Source organism: Hyla sarda, chromosome 1 (assembly GCF_029499605.1).
Source record: "Hyla sarda isolate aHylSar1 chromosome 1, aHylSar1.hap1, whole genome shotgun sequence".
Classification (NCBI taxonomy): domain Eukaryota; kingdom Metazoa; phylum Chordata; class Amphibia; order Anura; family Hylidae; genus Hyla; species Hyla sarda.
In genome coordinates, this window is record NC_079189.1 from 379,870,355 (window position 1) to 379,892,909 (window position 22,555).

General features: G+C 42.4%; 1 protein-coding gene across 3 annotated transcripts in view; it reads right to left on the minus strand.

Moving 5' to 3' along the window:
- Positions 1-22,555, minus strand: part of GOLM1 (golgi membrane protein 1) — a 93,886-nt gene that overhangs the window by 64,651 nt on the left and 6,680 nt on the right. Inside the window, exon 1 of one of the 3 annotated variants that reach the window (XM_056524477.1) lies at positions 6,556-6,575. The exons of the other annotated variants lie outside the window; for them this stretch is intronic. The gene's annotated coding sequence lies outside the window, so the exon portion shown is untranslated. Of the gene's footprint in view, positions 1-6,555; positions 6,576-22,555 lie in introns of those variants that run through there. 3 annotated transcript variants of the gene reach the window in all.

The following is a 22,555-nucleotide window of genomic DNA, read 5'->3' on the forward strand; positions in this document are numbered from 1 at the left end:
AGGGCCACATATGGGGTATTTCCGTTCATCGGGAGAAATTGCACTACAAATTTTTTTTTCTCCTTATACCCCTTATGAAAAGGAAAAATTGGAGGCTACACCACCAGCCTGTTAGTGTAATTTTTTATTTATTTTTACACTAACATTCTGGTGTTGACCCATACTTTTACCGCTTGTGAAAATAAAAAGGAAAAAAAGATCCCCAAAATTTGTAACGCAATTTCTCCCGAGTACGGAAATACCCCATATGTGGGCGTAAAATGCTCTGCGGGCGCACAAGGCTCAGGAGTGAGAGCGCACCATGTACATTTGAGGCCTAAATTGGTGATTTGCACATGGGTGGCTGATTTTACAGCGGTTCTGACATAAACGCAAAAAAAAGAAATCCCCTCATGTGACCCCATTTTGGAAACTACACCCCTCAAGGAATGCAACAAGAGGTATAGTGAGCCTTAACACCCCACAAGTGTTTGAAGAATGTTCGTTAAAGTTGGATGGGAAAATGAAAAGAATGAAAAAAAAAAACTTTTCACTAAAATGTTACCCAAAATTTTTCATTTTCACAAGGCAAAACAGAAAAAAAAGCCCCCCAAAATTTGTAACCCCCATTTCTACTGAGTAAGAACATACCTCATATGTGGACATAAAGTGCTCTCCGGGTGAACTACAATGCTCAGAAGAGAAGGAGCGCCATTGGGCTTTTGGAGAGAAAATTTGTCCAGAATTGAAGGCCATGTGTGTTTACAAAGCCCCCATAGTGCCAGAACAATGGACCCCCCCACATGTGACCCCATTTTGGAAACTACACCCCTCACGTAATGTAATAAAGGGGTACAGTGAGCATTTATGCCCCACAGGTGTCAGACAGATTTTTGGAACAGTGGTCCGTGAAAATGAAAATGTAATTTTGCATTTGCTCAGCCCACTGCTCCAAAGATCTGTCAAACGCCAGTGGGGTGAAATTACTCATTGCACCTCTTATTAAATTCTGTGAGGAGTGTAGTTTCCGAAATGGGGTCACATTGGGGCAGGTCCACTGTGCTGGCAAAATGGGGGGCTTTGTAAACGCACATGGCCCCTGACTTCAATACCAAACAAATTCTCTTTCCAAAAGTTCAATGGCGCTCCTCCTCTTCTGAGCATTATAGTTTGCCAGCAGAGCACTTGATGTCCACACATGGGGTATTTCCATAGTCAGAAGAAATGGGGTTACAAATTTTGGGGGGGCATTTTCTCCTATAACCCCTTGTAAAAATGTAACATTTGGGGAAAAAACTGCATTTTAGTGAAAAAAAAAAAAAATGTTTTCTTAATTTACACATCCAACTTTAACAGTCGTCAAACACCTGTGGGGTGTTAAGGCTCACTGGACCCCTTGTTATGTTCCTTGAGGGGTGTAGTTTCCAAAATAATATGCCATGTGTTTTTTTTTTTGCTGTTCTGCCACCATAGGGGCTTCCTAAATGCGACATGCCCCCCAAAAAGCCTTTCAGCAAAATTTGATTTCCAAAAGCCAAATGTGACTCCTTCACGCCCCCTCTCATAGGCTCAGTGGCGGGACCCCCGCTATAAGGCATCTTATCCCCTATCCTTTTGATAGGGGATAAGATGTTTTAGTGCCGGAGTACCCCTTTAAAGCAGAGAGCTTCAAAGTTAGAAAAATGCTACATTTTTTAATAAAATTTTGGAATTTTTCACCAAGAAATGATGCAAGTATCGACGTAAATTTACTAACATAAAGCACATGTCACGAAAAAACTATCTTGGAATCAGAATGAAAGGTAAAAGCATCCCAGAGTTAATGCCTTAGGGGCTCATTCACACGGACAGATCTGCAGTTTTACGCTACAGATCTGCCGATGATGGACTCTACAGTGTGTTTCCATATGTGCTTACTCGGAGCGGCAATCCGCTCTCGGCCTCGCATATGGCAGTGGGTCTGCTTGTAGCGCTCCGAGCAGGCACATTTGGAGACACACTGTAGGGTCCATAGTCGGCGGATCCGCAGCGTAAAATACACGGCGGATCCGTCCGTGTGAACGAGCCCTTAGGCCGGTTTCAAATCGGCAGAATTTCTGAACTGAATTCTGCTTGAATTTATAGCCAATTCACTTCAACTGAATTTTTGCAGCAGAAATTGTGAATGAAACTGCTGCAGGAATCCCATTGAAGTCTACTGGCTATAAATTCATGCAATATTTAGTGCAGTAATTCTGCCATGTGAAACCGGCCTTACTCAGGACTCAGGAAAGCGGCGTATCCCAGAATATATGTTACCAGGGAAAAAAAAAGGTGAAGGAGATCTAATACGATTTTTTTTCCCCTTTAGCTTGAAGGGAACCTTATATCACTTTCAAGTTAACTAAACCACAAATCGTTGGGGCAGTCCCTGGCAGCTTCTCCTGCCCCACCAGCCTTGATTGATAGACCTTTCTGCTGGAGTACAGGCACAGATCAATCAAAACCAGCCAACCCAATAACTCATGGTTCACATAGCCTGAAAGTGATGACCAATTCCCTATGAAATTTTATGAATCAATAGAGGTTGTAGACAGAGCTACAGAGCTTGTGAAAGAAAATGAGTTACCCTTGCTTATACTAAGAGAAGACCAAAGAGATTTACAATGCATTCAAGACTTTGGGCCCTTTTATACAGGCTGACGATGCCCCAATCACAAGCAACCAACTCTAATCAGCACCCGTTTACTGAGCCTACACAAGGCTGGATCGCTATAAATTCAGCTGTACTTCGATTAACACAGGGTGACGTGGTGCAGACAATTTAGGTGGCTGCACAAAAGACATATGAGCATTTGCTAGTTCATCACCTGATCACAGGTCCTTTTGCCCATCCATCCATCCATCTCTCCATCCATCCATCTCTCCATCCATCCATCCATCAATGGCCCTCATTTACTATTGCAAACCCGACATGTTTTGTCGGGTTGTGCTCCAGAATTTGCGCCAAAATTGATAAAACCCAGACTAACACTCCCTTTTGCTAAGAAAACCCCCGAAAAGGGGGCGTGGTCGCCATGAAAAGGGGAGTGTTCAATATTTTCACAAAACCCAACATATTTACTAAGGTTTCCACAGAAAATGTGATGGATTTGAGCTGAGGAAAACCCGACTGATCAGAGCATGTGTAAAAAAAGCAAAATGTAGGGAAAAAAAAATTGTAGGGAATTAAAACTCACAAAGAAACCTACACTCCACTCTTAGTAAATAAGGGCCAATGTGTGGGATAAAAACGTAAATTGTCCTATTTTCCCCATTTCACCCCCAAATAGTGTAAAAAAATTATTTTATATACATATTTGGTATCGCAGCATGCGTAAATATCCCAACTATTCAAATAAAATGTTAATGATACCGTATGGTGAACAGTGTGAACGTAAAAAAAAATAACTAAAAACTAAGTCCAAAATAGCTGCTTTTTTTATTCCCAAAAAAATGTATATAATTTTTTTTTTTTAAGTATTAAAAGTTTTATATAAAAAGCAAATTTTGTATCAATAAAAAGTACAGATCACGGCACAAAAAATTAGCCCTCATATCACAGTTTATACGGAAAAATGAAAAAGTTATAGGTCTTTTACATAGGGGGATTTTAAACGTACTAATTTGGTTAAACAGTTTGCGATTTTCTTTATTTTTTTTTTTAAGCGCAACAGTAACAGAAAAGTATGTTATCATGGGTATCATTTTAATCGTATTGACCCAAAGAATAAAGAACACATGTCATTTCTACCGAGTGAAAACGAAACCTTCCAAAATTTGCTAAATTGCGGTTTTCTTTTTAATTTCCCCACATAAATAGTATTTTTCTGGTTGCGCCATACATTTTATGAGTGAGTGAGTGATGGCATTACAACGGACAACTGGTCGTGCAAAAAACAAGCCCTCATACTAGACTATGGATGAAAATATAAGAGTTATGATTTTTTGAAGGCAAGGAGGAAAAAAAACGAAAAACGGAAAAAAAAAAATAGAATTGTCTGAGTCCTTAGGTAAATCAATGGGAAATGTATGTTCACACATAACTTCCATACGGCTGGAGGTATTTCAATAATACCTGGTACACATATTACTTATATGTCAAATAAAAAATATATAATAGCTAAATTAACCCTTACCTACACCCTTATATAAAAGATGGGTTTTTGTTTCAAGTCCTATGCAAGTATATTGGACTTCCAGTACCTTACTCCACAGGCTGCTCTCTGCATCGCCTGGTGAATGTGTCAATGCAGCTTGCAAGCCGCACCCCATCTCTCAAAGACACGCCCACATTTTAAGCCCCACCTCTTATTATCTACCCTTTTTGTGCATCGGTCTGACTTGCAAATCACGCCCAGTCCCACAAAGCCACGACCCCTTCTATTTTCAGCTTACAATATCTTCATCACAAATCAGTCCCACCTGAGGACAGGATAGGAGGGAGGTCGGGATATGGCAACAATATATGAGGACAGGAAGCTTCCTCCTTTGTTCATTTTCCTCCCCAACAAGGATTAGGAAGAAAAAACCTGGCAACACCAGGTACTCAGCTAGTTTTAAATAAAGTGTTTGAAGATGTATGCAGTTATCTTGCATTGACATGGACTTTCTTTAAAGTTTGTTTTGTTCCTATGACCATGTTTATGTCACATGTATCCTTTGGCATTTTGCAAAGAATGGGAAACCAACATATACTGTGGTGCCATTCATTTTAATGCAAAAATAGAATTTCCTATGTGGTCCTTTCTTGTAGAGGTCTTCTGCTTTAGGGTATGTTCACACTGCAGAATTCCTGTGGAATTCCGCGAGTTGAATATTATCATCAGTGTGAATGGTTCTTCCGCGAGACCCGCTCACACTGAGGAGTTTCAGCGGCAGACAATTCCGCCGTTGAAAATGTTACATGCAAAGAAAGAACATGTTCTTTCTTTGCGCGGCATGCCGCAAGCACTGTATAGGCGTCAATGGGGATGGCACAGTGCTGTGCGGTCCTACTGCCGAAGTATTTTCGGCGGCTGACGCCAAATTCCGCAGTGTGCACATACCCTTAAACTGAAGGTTTTTTTTGTTTGTTTTTACTCAAATTAAAATTAACATTTCCTCAACCGTGAACTCCAGAATAAAGACAACGCAATAACCAAAATGTTGGCTGCAGTAAATGCTTTAAAATGAAGGCTACAAATGTGGGTGGCTCAGGAGCAAGACTGTCAGATCCCCAATCTATAAAAAAGCTGCAAGAACAGCGCCTGTGGTTAAAAAAATATATATATATTATTTTATATAAAAAGCAATGAAAAAGGTTACAAAAATTGAGACACATTTTGCTGTGTTTTTTGTTGCTGAACTCATTGCTTTATTCAACAGAAACTTCAAGTATTTTTAAAGTGGTCGGCTTCCAAATATGTGCCAAAAAATGCATGTCCTACTGCTTTCACACTGAACAGTGGCAATATAAGATGATATGGTTATAAGTGAAATGGCTATAGGGGGGGGGGAACAAGATGTGAATATACTTCAACACCCAAAATGGATCTCCAAATCCAAATCTTAGCAGGATAACTTATGGGGCCTAGTTGAATTTACCTTCTCTTGAACTCCCCTTCACAATGATTGGAAAAATAAATAAATCAATCTAAGTATAGAAGCAAATTCACATATAAACATCAGGGAGACTGCATGCATATGGCCGTCACCATGTATAACCCAGATCTTAAACAAGTGGCAGGTTTCACATTGAACAGTCTAGCTTGATGCTTTCAGGTTATTTGGTGCATTGTTATTTGGAACCAATTCCAGATACCTTGTCCCTATTGGTCAATCATCTTGTGTATTGGTGCTTCCCAACAGTTCTCCAATGGCAGATGTATAAGGGCCAGAAAAGCTGGATTTCAACATGCATGATAGCTTATTACCATTGGAGATCTGCCACTGCCAAAAAGAGTGTCTGAAAGCTTATGTCCCTCTAGCCACTGAACTAAACATATACACTCTTTTGTTCAACAGCTATCTAATGTGTATGGCCAGTTAAAGGATTTGCACAGAATGCAGGGACATGCTGATAGGTAATGATGTCTTAAGTGGACATAATAGCTGGAAGCAATTTAAAGTGTCAAATATTAGTACAATATATGTAAATGTATCTCTACAAATGCAAATGGCATGTAAAAATGACTCACGCACTCCTAGCTTCAAATAGACCCATACCACACCTACAAATGTGCTTGGCCTGCATAAATGAAATAGCATCAGGTGACTCAGAAAACTAAAAATAAGAATAGTCTGAATAATGCTTTGGCCTGCATTTCAATTATGTAAATATCAAGGATAACTTCTACTTCGAGTTTAAAGAGGTAGTTGGGAAGAGCAGCTCTGTGATGATCAGGGCAGACAGTGTTCAGTCGTGTTGCTGCTACAATATGGAGGACAGTGGAGAGCCATATGCCCTGTATTTACCCACTACTGTCCCCTAGCATTGTCAGCCCTCTCTATACACACAGCTTTCTGTCCGCCACCGCAGCAGTCTTTACATCCCACTTCTAATCTACATTTTCCTACCTCATAGTAGTACTCACAGTTCTTTCCCAACACGTCATCCAGGCAAAATTATGAGGGCAGGGACTTTGTAACCATGAGCCCTTGGGACACCAGTATCTGCTTGTCTCCTGAGCACCTATGTATGCATGCCTACTGGAACTTTTCTACAAGGAAAAAGGATGGTCTAACTAACTGCACAATATCTGAAGTTTTCTGTGTCTAGATTTCCAGCCAATTTATGATGCAGGCCAACAGATACATTTACAAGTTCTAAGTCTGATCTCAAAACTTTATTAAAACCTACCTCCACTTTTACAAAACATAAATAAAATTAAAAGTTTGCTTGTGTAGGTTTGGTTAACAGGTGGCATTTTGGTCAGTATTTTTAGCGGAGTTTAACAGATAAAAAAAAAAAATAATGGAAAGATTGGCACCTTTAGGTATGTTCACACGGGCAACAAAAACCTCAAAAACATCCAAACAAAGCCTAAAAATGTGTTGCTTTCAGCTATTATCGACTTCAATGTGCGCCTGTACTGAGGCATGTATGTGCATGTTTAAAGGGGTACTCCGGTGAAAATTTATTTTATTTTATTTTTTTAAATCAACTGGTGCCAGAAAGTTAAACAGATTTGTAAATTACTTCTATTAAAAGATCTTAATCCTTCCTGTACTTATTAGCTGCTGAATACTACAGCGGAAATTCTTTTCTTTTTGAAACACAGAGTTGTCTGCTGACATCACGAGCACAGTGCTCTCTGCTGACATCTCTGTCAATTTTATGAACTGTCCAGAACAGCATATGTTTGCTATGGGGATTTCCTTTCACTCTGGGCAGTTCCTAAAATGGACAGAGATGTCAGCAGAGAGCACTGTGCTCGTGATTCAGCAGACAGCTCTGTGTTTCAAACGGAAAAGAATTTCCACTGTAGTATTCAGCAGCTTATAAGTACAGGAAGGATTAAGATTTTTTAATAGAAGTAATTTACAAATCTGTTTAACTTTCTGGCACCAATTGATTTAAAAAAAAAAAAATAAAAAAAAATAAAGTTTTTCACCGGAGTACCCCTTTAATCCCTTTAGGACAATTGACATCCTTGTGCCCTGGTACTTAAAGGGCATACATTTTCATCTTGAGCTGCATAAAATAGAGCTCTATAAAATATATAAAAATTTTAAGCACCCCTTTTTCCCAGTTTACAAAAAAAAAAAAAAGGGAAAACATCCACCAAAAAAAAATGTGTTTTTAGGATCACAGCATGAATAAATGTCCGATCTTGCACAGTAAGCCGTAAATGTTGGCACCCCTGAAATTTTTCTAGAAAATGAAGTATTTCTCACAGAAAAGGATTGCAGTAACACATGTTTTGCTATACACATGTTTATTCTCTTTGTGTGTATTGGAACTAAACCAAAAAAGGGAGGAAAAAAAGCAAATTGGACATAATGTCACACCAAACTCCAAAAATGGGCTGGACAAAATTATTGGCACCCTTTCAAAATTGTGGAATAATAAGATTGTTTCAAGCATGTGATCCTCCTTTAAACTCACCTGGGGCAAGTAACAGGTGTGGGCAATATAAAAATCACACCTGAAAGCAGATAAAAAGTAGAGAAGTTCACTTAGTCTTTGCATTGTGTGTCTGTGTGTGCCCCCACTAAGCATGGACAACAGAAATAGGAGAACCAAAATTGTGGAAAAATAGATTTGCCTTTGTCCACAGTGCACAATATTATCAAGAAGTTTGCAACCCATGGCACTGTAATTAATCTCCCTGGGCGTGGACGGAAAGGAAAAATTGATGAAAGAGGTCAACAAAGGATAGTCCGGATGGTGGATAAGCAGCCCCAAACAAGTTCCAAAGATATTCAAGCTGTCCTGCAGGCTCAGGGAGCATCAGTGTCAGCACAAACTATCCATCGACAATCAAATGAAATGAAACGCTACGGCAGGAGACCCAGGAGGACCCCATTGCTGACACAAAGACATAAAAAACCAAGACTACATTTTGCCAAAATGAACTTGAGTAAGCCAAAATCCTTCTGGGAAAACGTCTCGTGGACAGATGAGACCAAGCTAGAGCTTTTTGGTAAAGCACATCATTCTGTTTACCGAAAACGGAATGAGGCCTACAAAGAAAAGAACACAGTACCCACAGTGAAATATTGTGGATCAATGATGTTTTGGGGTTGTTTTGCGCCCTCTGGCACTGGGTGCCTTGAATGTGTTCAAGGCATCATGAAATCTGAGGATTAGCAACAGATTTTGGGTTGCACTGTACAGCCCAGTGTCAGAAAGCTGGGTTTGCGTCCAAGACCTTGGGTCTTCCAGCAGGACAATGACCCAAAACATGTGTCAAAAAAACACCCAGAAATGGATGGCAACAAAGCTCTGGCGAGTTCTGAAGTGGCCAGCAATGAGTCCAGATCTAAATCCCATTGAACACCTGTAGAGATATCTTAAAATTGCTGTTGGGAAAAGGCGCCCTTCCAATAAGAGAGACCGGGAGCAGTTTGCAAAGGAAGAGTGGTCCAACATTCCGGCTGAGAGGTGTAAGAAGATTATTGATGGTTACAGGAAGCAACTGATTTCAGTTATTTTTTCCAAAGGGTGTGCAACAAAATAATAAGTTAAGGGTGCCAATAATTTTGTCCAGACCATTTTTGGAGTTTGGTGTGACATTATGTCCAATGTGCTTTTTTTTGGTTTAGTTCCAATACACACAAAGTGAATAAACATGTGTATAGCAAAACATGAGTTACTGCAATCCATTTCTGTGAGAAATACTTCATTTTCTAGAAAAAATTCAGGGGGTGCCAACATTTACTGCCATGACTGTATATGCACACACAGATTAGATAGATAGACACACATATATACACACACACACAATATATATATATATATATATATATATATATATATATATATATATAAAAATATTAAACAAAAAACACCACAATGGGGATTTTTGGTGACATACATCAGAACCTTTTTTATATTGATCATAAGGTCCCATCAAAACAAAAATACTACCGATAAAAACTACAGATTACAGCGCACAAAAGGACCCCTTTTACAGCCCCATATATGGAAAAATACAAGTTATAGGGGTCAGAATAAGGCCATTTAAAGCATACTTATTTTGTTCAAATAATTTTTTTTTTTTTTTTTAAAGTAAGTTCAGCAAAAGAAAAACTATGTAAATATTGGTATCTCGTTAATCGTATTGACCCACAGATTATGGTGTTCTCAAAGCCAAAACAGGCTACATCATTAGGCTGCTTTCACACTATAAAATTCATCCGTTTTAAAGATCCGTTTGATGTTCCGTTATGAAAACCCTGAAAATCGGCCGTTACAAAAATTCCATACAGCCGTTAAAAAATCCCATTATAGTCTATGGGATTTTTACATTATCCATTTTAAGCTATTTATTTTGTGATGGAAGATAGTAACAAGAGAAATAATGCATGCGCTATTTCTTGCGTTCATTCTCCCATCACAAAATAACGTCAGTTATTAATAACGGGCTATAACACGTTAAAAGTGATAATCACCCCTATTAACCATATTATAAAAAAAAAAAAATTATATTATTAAAGAAACTGGCGCAGCACTCAAAAAATAGTAAAAATGTGAAAAATTTATTCCTTCATGTCCAACAAAATTGGACATGAAGGAATACATTTTTACAATTTGAGTGCTGCGCCAGTTTCTTCTATTACATGGAATGTGATCGGGTCAAGGTGCTGGCACCACACATCCCTGGCTAAGTAGTGCTGCATTGATTTTGATGAATATATATATATATATATATATATATATATATATATATATATATTTTTTTTTTTATTTTTTTTTTTTTTTACATATTCGGTATCGACATGTGTGTAATTGTCTAAAACTATTTACATATAATGTATATGATCGTGTACAGTTAAATGGTGTAAGCAAAAAACACCATAAATGTTGCTTTTTGATTATATCCATCTAACAAAAAAAAAAAAAAGTGATCAAAAAGATCAATAAAAACCTACAGATCATAGCATTCTAGACTATTGTCATCAGTGGAGGAATCAGTGCCACAGGACCCTACCACGCAGCCACTGCAAAATGTGCACCCAGATAATGATTTGAAAAAAAAAAAATAATAATTGGTATGCTTTTATGATCTTTAGCCAAAAAACTACTGTATTTAGGGACAGCCTGACAGCACATGTTGGCTGGGAAAGAATCTGGCCATGCCATGGAAGATAAGCTGCTGTCTTGCTGACACCAGACTATTTTCTGCCAAAAAGGTGATATCAGGCTGAGGCTAGATTCACACAGCCGTTCGCACCTGACCCGTTAAGGGTCCAATTGTTTCAATTTTTTTTTTCTTAAAAGCCAATTGGACCCTGAAACGGGTTGAACGTAAACTGCTATTACAGGGTTTTGACGGATACCATTTACTTGCATGGGGTCTGTTGGTTACCCGGTAATTTTACAGGATTTTAGCGGAGAAAAAAATATATAATAATAATAATAATAATAATAATAAAGCTTGCACTATTTTTTTTCTAAACTTCCATGCTTCATGCCGGATTGCCGACAGAACTCTGAACAGTGGAGTCCGAAGGCAATGCCTTGAATTGAATATTCATATCATGGGCGGGCATTGTGCAGCATATTAAAGTAGAAAGTGAAGCTCAGAAATCCGGCATCCTACTGCTATTGCGCACAGTAGCACTTTAGCAATAAAGCAACGAGGGGGGGCATAACTTTACAACTACTGGACTGATTCATGTAAGTTTAGGTTTCCACAATAACATTGTATTGTTGCAGATTTAAAACCCCATTTACTTCTTATTTACTTTATCCACAAAGGGAAATCTTATGCAAATCAACACAATTTGGTGCAGAATTGTCAATGCAGATATTCCCATAAAAAAGTTGCAAATTTGCAGGACACAGGGTCCTGGACTGCAGGGTGACAGTTCTCCAGCTGACCTCAATCTGCAGGGAGTCTTGTACATTCTCCTCAGGGGTAATGTTTCCTAAGAGACCAGTGAGACCAGTGCATGCACTTTATGTCAGGGCTTGACAAATCCCAGAAAGGGTCACCATGGAGACTAAGAATTTCATTCTGGAGCTAACGTTTTTGTCAGCCCTGTGTGGCTTGCAGTCTAACTAAAATATATGGAAGAGAGTGGCATGCCTGAAAATCTGGACAGCAGACACTCCTGCAGCTTTTAATATGGACAATATATAAGCTTCCCCCTTTTCCTCCCTCTTACGTCTGGGATTCAGCCCAACATTATGTCATGTGTAAAGGACGAGAGAACACAGAACTGCCTGTAGCCTTTTACTGGAGTGAGAGATGGAGGTTAAAAACACGGGTAGATTGATGTGGAGGCCGCCAATGTTTCTATGGCCAGGTGAGCTGTGAGGGCCAGATACCAGAGCCTCTCGTTGTAGGGGTGACGGGCCTGAGCAATTTGAATCCCTGCAGACTGCTGCAGGGAGATTCCCTTCCCGACCCATGACGTACATTTACATCATGGGTCGGGTGAGGGAGAACAGCGCGCGCCTGGGAGTCTGGCCTGAGTCATCCCTGTCTGATACCAGCTACCTTCTGTAGCTTACACCTACCAGTAATGAATGACATGAGAGATCACTCAGATTTCAGTCATTCAACTGTTTAAATGTGGACTGGTTGTCAGAATTTTTCAAAGTATCCACCCTTCCCAAATTAAAAATCCAAATCACCTATTTCACCTATTGCCATGTGCGGAATTGTCCAAACAAGACAAATATCACATTCCTGATCCCACACAGCATGAATGCAAACAAATTCTAAACCGCAAAATTGCTAATTTTTGATCATATCAAATCCTGGAAAAAATTTAATAAAAAGTAATCAAAATGTCAATAGTACGTAAAAGTAATTCCGGTGAAAGCTACAGCTTATGGTGCAAGCAATGGAAAATCATGCTGTTTAAAAAATCCTGGCTACTAACTTTTATGGCTAGCTTCGTGATGCATACCAAGGCAGTTAACCATTTCAGACAATTTTAGCTTGTATAGCCAAAAAGGTACAGGTTGAACAGCAAGGAGACAGCTCGGCATCCACTTCCATGCCCCTGTAAACAGTGCAGGGCATTGACTCTTGTAAACGTCTCCGTTAAGCTGTGAAGGGCACTTGGTTTAGATCCCTGAACACAGGGATGTGTGCATAAAATGGGAGTCTGTGACCCCCTCTTCCTCCTGCCTTGCTTCCCCTTAGCTCAATGATACTTATTTTCCTATAGCCATTAAACAACAGACTTCTAGGCATTTTTGATACTCAATGAGGGGGATTTATCAAACTGTGTGAGTGAAAAAATTGAGAGATTTTCCCACAGCGACCAATCACAGCTCAGCTAACGAGCTGAGGTAAAGTGAAAGCTGAGTTGTGATTGGTCGCTGTGGGAAAATCACTATTTCTCTCACACAGTTTGATAGATCTCCCTCAATATTTTTAAAGGTAACAGTAAGGGGGGGCATGGTCTGACAGCCGATGTGAATGGCCGCACTGTAGGAGAGCTCCTGCCTTCAGCCTAACCTAGCGACATTTACCAACGTTGACAGCCACTGAATTCAGCCCTGAATCAGACTATTAGGTGCCTGATCCTCTGAACAACATGCGAGGGAGGAGAAAGAAGCCTGTACGCCAAAAAAAACATTGTCGAAATTATGTCTTACCGCGACAGGACCAGAGCCCAAGATGGCGCCGAGCGCGCGTGCGGTCCTTCTCTTCCAATATCCCAGCCTGAAGTGACGGCTGCCTCCCGCTCATCTCCCACATCACCTGGCGTTTACTGTCGGTCCCCACGCTGCACCGGACCTCTCCAGGAGATTCCTCTCCTGCTGACCTGCTTACTGTAATGGACGCCTCCTTTCACGGCAGTGAAGATCTGAGTGCCCAACTGCTGCCTGCATCACCTCAAGGTGCGGGCAGAACCTCTCCTGCGCAATCATCATCCCAAAGCCTGTTGAAGCAGAGACCCAGGTATTCCACCAATACTACCTCTGAGGTATGTGACTGGACTGTTTCTAACACCTTACAAGCAGATGGTGTAGATGCTTTAGGAGCACTATCAGTCTCCGGCGAATTTCTCACAGACACTGCCAAGAAAACCATGGTGCTTCACAAGACCTTTCTAAGGGACATGAATAAAATAGTGTATCTTCTCCAAGTCATCATAGATGATCTCGGAGAAAGAGTATATCATATTGAAACAAAATTTGGAGAGAGTTTTCTGACTCACATAATCTGTTCATTGACTCCCATAATGATCTAGAAGATGAGGTTATTGCATTAAAAGGAAAAGATTGCCAACCTGGAGGACAGGAGCCACTGCAATAATGTTAAATTGTGATGGGCCCCTGAAACTGTCCTCCCAGTAGACATCTCGCAATATGTCCGCTCCTTAAAAGGGGTACTCCGGCGCTTAGACATCTTATCCCCTATCCAAAGGATAGAGGATAAGATGCCTGATCGCAGGGGTCCCGCCGCTAGGGACCCCCGTGATCTTGCACGCAGCACCCCAGTTAAAATCAGTCCCCAGAGCATGTTCGCTCTGGGTCTGATTACCGGTGACCACAGGGCCGGCAGCGTGTGAAGTCACGCCTCCACCCCCGTGTGACATCACGCTCCGCCCCTCAATGCAAGCCTATGGGAGGGGGCGGGACCCCCGTAATCAGGCATCTTATCCCCTATCCTTTGGATAGGGGATAAGATGTCTAAGCACCAAAGTACCCCTTTAATAAAGGCTACACTGCCGGACTGCTCCCCTACTGAAATTGAAATGGACAGGGAGCACGGACTCCCCCTTGCTAAACATCGACCAGATAAAGTACCAAGGGACGTGTTAGCCATTTTTTTTCCCCACAAAGGAACGTCTCACGGAAAATGCCCGAAAAAAACAACGGACTCCCCGCCCTTTTTATCTCTGTTCATGCTGATCTATCTGCGGCTACTATGCAGGCACTTAAAGCCCTCCAGCCGGTGACACAGGCTCTACGCACAGCTAAAATTGCATACCGCTGGGGGTTCCCGATAAGTCTGTTTATCCGCAAGGGAGACAAGATTCATGCCATTCGCTCACTGTCGGAAGGACAATCACTCTTACCATCTTGGAATATTACGCCTGCCACCTCTAGAAATGCTCAACTCTCCTCACATATACGGAAAGACTAGTCTACAGCGTGATGATCCGTGTTAGCTGTCTCATCCACACCCTTTGTACTAAGGTTATGGGCTCCGGTGGTGGACCCTGCCCCTCATCATCAGGATGGACAATTGTCTAATGTTTCTTTTGTTCTCATGTTTTTTTGCATTTTCCTGCGTTACTTTGTTTTTCTATTGCCTCTTCTTTATGCCTTTAGCTCCATCCTACCCTTATGTCTTACCCTCTCCAACAGACTGTGTGTGTGATGGCTGGGAGGAACACAGTCGATCACATTTTCATCCTTCATCTACTATTATTGCCTTATTTGTTTATGAATTATGGTTGTTAAGTTAGCGAGCATTAATGTCAACGGTCTCAATGCCCCACATAGATGTTCCTTTCTAATGATACACACCGGACCAAACATCCTGCCTACCCCTACATATTTCACTCCATTTATTCCTCTAATTCTAGAGGGGTATCTATTGCAATTCATAACTCTGTGGCTTCCTCCCTCCATAGTTGTATCTCTGACACAGCAGGAAGGTATATGGGGGAAATAGCTGATAACTTATACCGGAATATCGGTATAAGTTATCGGCTATCTGCCTGAAAGGTCACAGATTATCGGCATCGGCCCTAACAAAAAAATCAATATTGGTCGATCCCTAGTTCATTCCTTCTGTCGCACCGGGAGTATTCTCAACGTCTGAAAGGAGATATTAAAGAATATTTTCAGCTTAAAGGGGTTCTCCGGTGCTTAGACATCTTATCCCCTATCCAAAGGATAGGGGATAAGATGCCTGATCGCGGGAGTCCCGCCGCTGGGGACTCCCGTGATCTTGTACGCGGCACCCCGTTTGTAATCAGTCCCCGTAGCGTGTTCCCCCTGGTCTGATTACTGTCGATCACGGGGCCGGCGGCATGTGACGTCACGCCTCTGCCCCCGTGTGACCTCACGCTCTGCCCCTCAATGCAAGTCTATGGGAGGGGGCGTGACAGCCATCACGCCCCCTCCCGTAGGCTTGCATTGAGGGGCAGAGCGTGACGTCACACGGGGGCGGAGGTGTGCCGTCACATGCCGTCGGCCCTGTGGTCCCCGCTAATCAGACTGATTACAAACAGGGTGCCGCGTGCAAGATCACGGGGGTCCCCAGCAGCGGAACTCCCGCGATCAGGCATCTAATCCCCTATCCTTTGGATAGGTGATAAGATGTCTAAGCACCGGAGAACCCCTTTAATACCCCTCCATGTATGACCCTGTACTGCTTTGGAATGGCCATAAAGCAGGCATACGAGGTCTGTGCATAAAGTAACATTCTTAAAAAGTGTAGGGACAAATATTAATGACACTCTCCCCCTCTTACGTAAGGAAGACACAAATAAGAACATGCCTACTCTAGCTACGGCACAGAAAGTTGCCTCAATACGCAATGACCTAGGTGTCTCCTACTCTCCACTTATGAAACAGCACATAGGAAGCTAGGCGCCGCTTATTACTCCCAAGATAACAAAATCAGGAAAATTACTTGCACGTAGGCCAAAATCTAGACCGCAAAAATCCTGTATTCTCTTCTTAATACACCCTGTTACTGGTGACAAGCTTTATACCACCAAGGACATAGCTAATGACTTTCAAGCATTTTATTCCCAACTTTACAATTTAAATACCACTATCCCCTCCCCTTCCGACCATGCCACTAAAATTTATGCTTATCTTTCTTCCCTTAATCTCCTTCATATTTCTATTCCCCAATTAGAAATTCTGAAGACTTCTCCCTCGTGGAAATACAGTAAGTGATACAGTCTCTACCCAGCAACAAAACATCTGGGCTGGATGGATATATATCTGCCTACTTTAAAACATATTCAGCTATTTTGTCACCTCACCTAAAAGCATTTTGCAATTCCGCTAACCAAATGGGAAAATTTAGAAGCATTGGTCACTACCCTTCCCAAACCCAGAAAATCAATGAACATTCCCCATTCACCCTATTTCACTCCTTAACCAGGATTTAAAAATATATGCTAAAGTTCTGGCTAACAGGCTGGCTACACTTCTCCCCTCTCTCTAACTCTGATCAAGCCAGAAACTTTAGACTATACTAGGAGGTTTCTCCATATCCTACATCATGTGGAGACACACTCCACCCCTGCCTTAATTATGGCGCTGGATGCCGAGAAGGCCTTTCACTGGCTCTGTTGGTTGTATGTCTTCTCGGTCCTATAAGCTATGGGGTTTACAGGCAACATTATCTCAGCCATATCAGCCCTATACTCCCACCCATCCGCCTGGGTATTAGCTAACAGGACCTTATCTAACTCACTTGAGGTTACTAATGGTTCACGACAGGGTTGCCCCCTCTCACCATTAATATACATTTTGTCAATTGAACCTCTTGCACAGTCAATACGGCAAGATGCCAGAACTCCGGGTATTTCCATAGGTGACAATTCCCACATCATCTCTTTATGTACGGATGAAGTTATAATGACCCTGACTGATCCCGTTAATTCTTTACCTGCAGTAATGGACATTAGGGATCGACCGATATCTTTTTTTATTTTATTTTTTTATTTTTAGGGCCGATACAGATACTCTGTGGAGGTTAGGGCCGATAGCCGATAACTTACGCAGATATTCCGGTATAAGTTAACGGCTATTTATCCACACCCGTCCAACCGCTCACCCCCCCCCCCCCCCCCCCATGGCAACAATGCTGAAGATCATTGATTTAAAGGGGGCGCATTAAATCAGTGAACTGCAGCAGCTTTTGCGGTGCCAGAGACCGCCACCGCCGCCGCCATCTGCTTCTCTCCTCCTGCCTGTCCTGGGGTCCTGAGTCCCATCACTTTCGAGATTTCTTGGATGGGCAGGTTGGCAACATTTAAAATGTTTTTGCTCCCCAAACTTTTATATAATTTCCGAACACTACCTATCTCGCTCCCGAAATCTTTTTATACTAAAGCTCAACGAATACTCACACATTTTATCTGGGCAGGTAAATATTCCAGACTTTCCCCCGCAATACTGTCCAAATCCAAACATACTGGAGGGTTGGGTTCCCCAAACATTAAGGCCTATTATATTGCAATCTCCTCCCTTCGACATTGGTGGCACACTGACTCAGATGCTCCTTGGGCTACTATTGAAAAACCACCTTTCCTCACCATTCTCGACTAGAGACCTTCTAGATCTTCCCTTATGGAACCATCCAACTCCTAGATTAGATAATCTAATTCGCCAGAATACACTACACACTTGGAAGGCATATTTTACCACCGCAGCCTCCAATAATGTAGCCGCAGTGATGGACCTATCCATTCCTGACTTGAACTTACATGCATGGTTAGTAGCGGGGATTGTTGGAGTTAAGCAACTACCGTATATACTCGAGTATAAGCAGAGTTTTTCATCACGATTTTTCGTGCTGAAAACACCCCCCTTGGCTTATACTCGAGTGAACTCTCGACCCGCAGTGGTCTTCAACCTGCGGACCTCCAGAGGTTTCAAAACTACAACTCCCAGCAAGCCCGGGCAGCCATCGGCTGTCCGGGCTTGCTGGGAGTTGTAGTTTTGAAACCTCCGGAGGTCCGCAGGTTGAAGACCACTGCGGCCTTCGACATCATCCAGCCCCCTCTCATCCCCCTTTAGTTCTGTACAGTACTCACCTCCGCTCGGCGCTGGTCCGGTGCTGCAGGACTGTCCGGAGAGGAGGTGGTCCGGTGGGATAGTGGTTCCGGGCTGCTATCTTCACCGGGGAGGCCTCTTCTAAGCGCTTCGGGCCCGGCCCCAGAATAGTCACGTTGCCTTGACAACAACGCAGAGGTACGTTCATTGCCAACGTACTTCTGCATCATTGTCAAGGCAACGCCTCTATTCCGGGCCGGAAGCGCGGAGAAGAGGCGCCCCCGGTGAAGATAGCAGCCCGGAACCACTATCCCACCGGACGACCTACTCACCGGACAGCCCTGCAGCACCGGACCAGCGCCGAGCGGAGGCGAGTACTGTACAAAACTAAAGGGGGGTGAGAGGGGGCTGGATGATGTCGAAGGCCGCAGTGGTCTTCAACCTGCGGACCTCCGGAGGTTTCAAAACTACAACTCCCAGCAAGCCCGGACAGCCGATGGCTGCCCGGGCTTGCTGGGAGTTGTAGTTTTGAAACCTCTGGAGGTCCGCAGGTTGAAGACCACTGAGGGCGGATGATGAGAAGAGGATGATGAAGGGGGGGTGTGGGATCATGAAGGGGGGTGGGGATGATGACAAGGGGATGATGAAGGGGGGGGGTGTGGGATGATTACAAGGGGATGATGAAGGGGGGTGGGGATGACGACAAGGGGATGATAAAGGGGGGGGTGTGGGATGATTACAAGGGGATGATGAAGGGGGGTGGGGATGATGACAAGGGGATGATGAAGGGGGGTGGGGATGATGACAAAGGGATGATGAAGGGGGGATGTGTGGGATGATGACAAGGGGATGATGACAGGTGATGATGATGAGGGTCTGAATGATGACAGGCGGTGATGATGATGAGGATTTTAATGACGGGTCTGGATGATGACAGGGGGGGATGATGTATTTCCCACCCTAGGCTTATACTCGAGTCAATAACGTTTCCTGGGATTTTGGGTTGAAATTAGGGGTCTCTGCTTATACTCGGGTCGGCTTATACTCAAGTATATACGGTATATGAAAACTAAACCCTTGTTACATTTCAACATCTCCGCACAACATACCATATCCCTAGGGAAGATTTCTATAAATACCTTCAGCTACATCATTTCTTACATGCTCTCACTCCCTATCAGATACACCCAGATAAAATCAACCTTTAGCTATCTCTCAAATAAAACACCTGGTCTTAAACTCCCATATAACTCATATTCACACCGAGATATCTGCTCCCAGGCCTATCCTATGAGAATGTGGGAATGAGAATTAACTTTAACGGTTACACCGCTTGACTGGCAAAATGCCTTTAAATGCATCACTAAGTCACTACTTTGTGCTTCACATATTGAATCAGCCTATAAAAACCACACTTAGATGGTACTTCACACCTGACAAGATTGCAAAAGCTTATCCAGGCTCCTCAGACAAATGTTGGGGAGGTTGTGGCCTCTGCGGTACGTTACACCTCATTCTCTGGACCTGCCCCCAAATACAGCCTTTCTGGATAGACTGCCTGGCCCTAATAGTTGAAAAATTTCACATTATGCCAATATGGGGACCCCTCAATTAGCTTTACTGTTTACAGATATGCACTTAATCCCAGCTTACATGCAAGCTCTGTTTTGTATTATCTGTATTATTTCTAAGATGGCGCTTACGAGCCATTGGAGAACCACCAATATCCCCTCTATATCATCTGTTATACTGAAAATGAATACCACCTTTTCATTTGAGAAAATCATTGCTTCTGGTGCTGGCAGTTATGCCCCCACCCCCTTGCCCGTAAATGGCAATATTGGTTAGATTGTCCCCACTGTACAACTATTTAAACCTCTCCTTTTCATACTCCCCTTAATTCAGACGGCATATCTCCTCCTGGGCAAGAGACCTCATGACTATATGCCACCTTTTATCCACCGCTAACTGCACATTGGGTAACACTTTTTTTTACCAGATCTCAAGCAACTTAAAAGGAGAACTCCAGAATACAAAAATTATCCTCGATACTAAATATCGGCCACATCGATAATCGGTCGATCCCATTGGCCGATAATCACGATTTTGTGCATTAACGGTATCGGCAATTACCTTTTTTTTTGGTTCACATATACAATATGTCTACTTTATGTTTGCATCATAAAATGTATGAGTTTTTACTTTTGGAAGACACCAGAGGGCTTCAAAGTTCAGCAGCAATTTTGAAATTTTTCACAAAATTTTCAAACTCACTATTTTTCAGGGACCAGTTCAGTTTTGAAGTGGATTTGAAGGGTCTTCATATTAGAAATACCCCATAAATGACCCCATTATAAAAACTACACCCCCAAAGTATTCTAAATGACATTCAGTCAGTGTTTTAACCCTTTAGGTGTTTCACAGCAAAGTGAAGGAGAAAATTCAAAATCTTCATTTTTACACTCGCATGTTCTTGTAGACCCAATTTTTTAATTTTTGCAAGGGGTAAAAAGGAGAAAATTTTTACTTTTATTTGAAACCCAATTTCTCTCGAGTAAGGACATACCTCAAATGTCTATGTTAATTGTTCAGCGGGCGCAGTAGAGGGCTCAGAAGGGAAGGAGCGACAAATGGTTTTTGGGGGGGGCATGCCGCATTTAGGAAGCCCCTATGGTGCCAGGACAGCAAAAAAAAAAAAAAAAAAAAAACAACACATGGCATACCATTTTGGAAACTAGACCCCTCGAGGAACGTATCAAGGGGTAAAGTGAACCTTAATACCCCACAGGGGGTTTCACGACTTTTGCATATGTAAAAAAAAAGATAAAAACATTTTTTTTACCCAAAATGCTTGGTTTCCCCAAAAATGTTACATTTTTAAAAAGGGTAATAGCAGAAAATACCCCCCAAAATTTGAAGCCCAATTTCTCCCGATTCAGAAAACACCCCATATGGGGGTGAAGAGTGCTCTGCTGGCGCACTACAGGTCTCAGAAGAGAAGGAGTCACATTTGGCTTTTTGAAAGCAAATTTTGCTCTGGGGGCATGCCGCATTTAGGAAGCCCCTATGGTGCCAGAACAGCAAAAAAAAAATAAAAAATAAAGAAACACATGGCATACCATTTTGGAAGCTAGACCCCTCGGGGAACGTAACAAGGGGTAATGTGAACCTTAAAACCCCACAGGTGTTTCACGACTTCTGCATATGTAAAAAAAAAAAAAAAAACTCTTGTTTTCCCAAAAAAATTTACATTTTTAAAAAGGGTAATAGCAGAAAATACCCCCCAAAATTTGTAACACAATTTCTCCCGAGTACGGCGATACCCATATGTGGCCTTAAACTGTTGCCTTGAAATACGACAGGGCTCCAAAGTGAGAGCGCCATGCGCATTTGAGGCCTAAATTAGGGACTTGCATAGGGGTGGACATAGGGGTATTCTACGCCAGCGATTCCAAACAGGGTGCCTCCAGATGTTGTAAAACTCCCAGCATGCCTAGACAGTCAGTGGCTATCTGGCAAATACTGGGAGTAGTTGTTTTGCATCAGCTAGAGGCTCCGTTTTGGAAACAGTGGCGTACCAGACGTTTTTCATTTTTTATTGGGGAGGGGGGCTGTGTAGGGGTATGTGTATATGTAGTGTTTTTTACTTTTTATTTTATTTTGTGTAGTGTAGTGTTTTTAGGGTACAGGTCGCACGGGCGGGGGTTCACAGTAGTTTTCTCGCTGGCAGTTTGAGCTGCGGCAGAAAATTGCCGCAGCTCAAACTTGCAGCTGGATACTTACTATAAACCTCCGCCCATGTGAGTGTACCCTGTACATTCACATTGGGGGGGGGGGGGGGGAGAAACATCCAGCTTGTTGCAAAACTACAACTCCCAGCATGTACAGTCTATCAGTGCATGCTGGGAGTTGTAGTTTTGCAACAGCTGGAGGCACACTGGTTGTGAAACACCGAGTTTGGTAACAAACTCAGTGTTTTGCAACCAGTGTGCCTTCAGCTGTTGCAAAAGCTACCAACCCCCAGCATGTACGGACAGCAGAAGGGCATGCTGGGTCTTGTAGTTATGCAACAGCTGGAGGCATACTACTTTGGCTGGGGATGCTGGGGATTGTAGTTATGCAACAGCTGGAGACACACTGGTTTGCTACTTCACTCAGTGTGCCTTCAGCTGTTGCAAAACTACAACTCTCAAC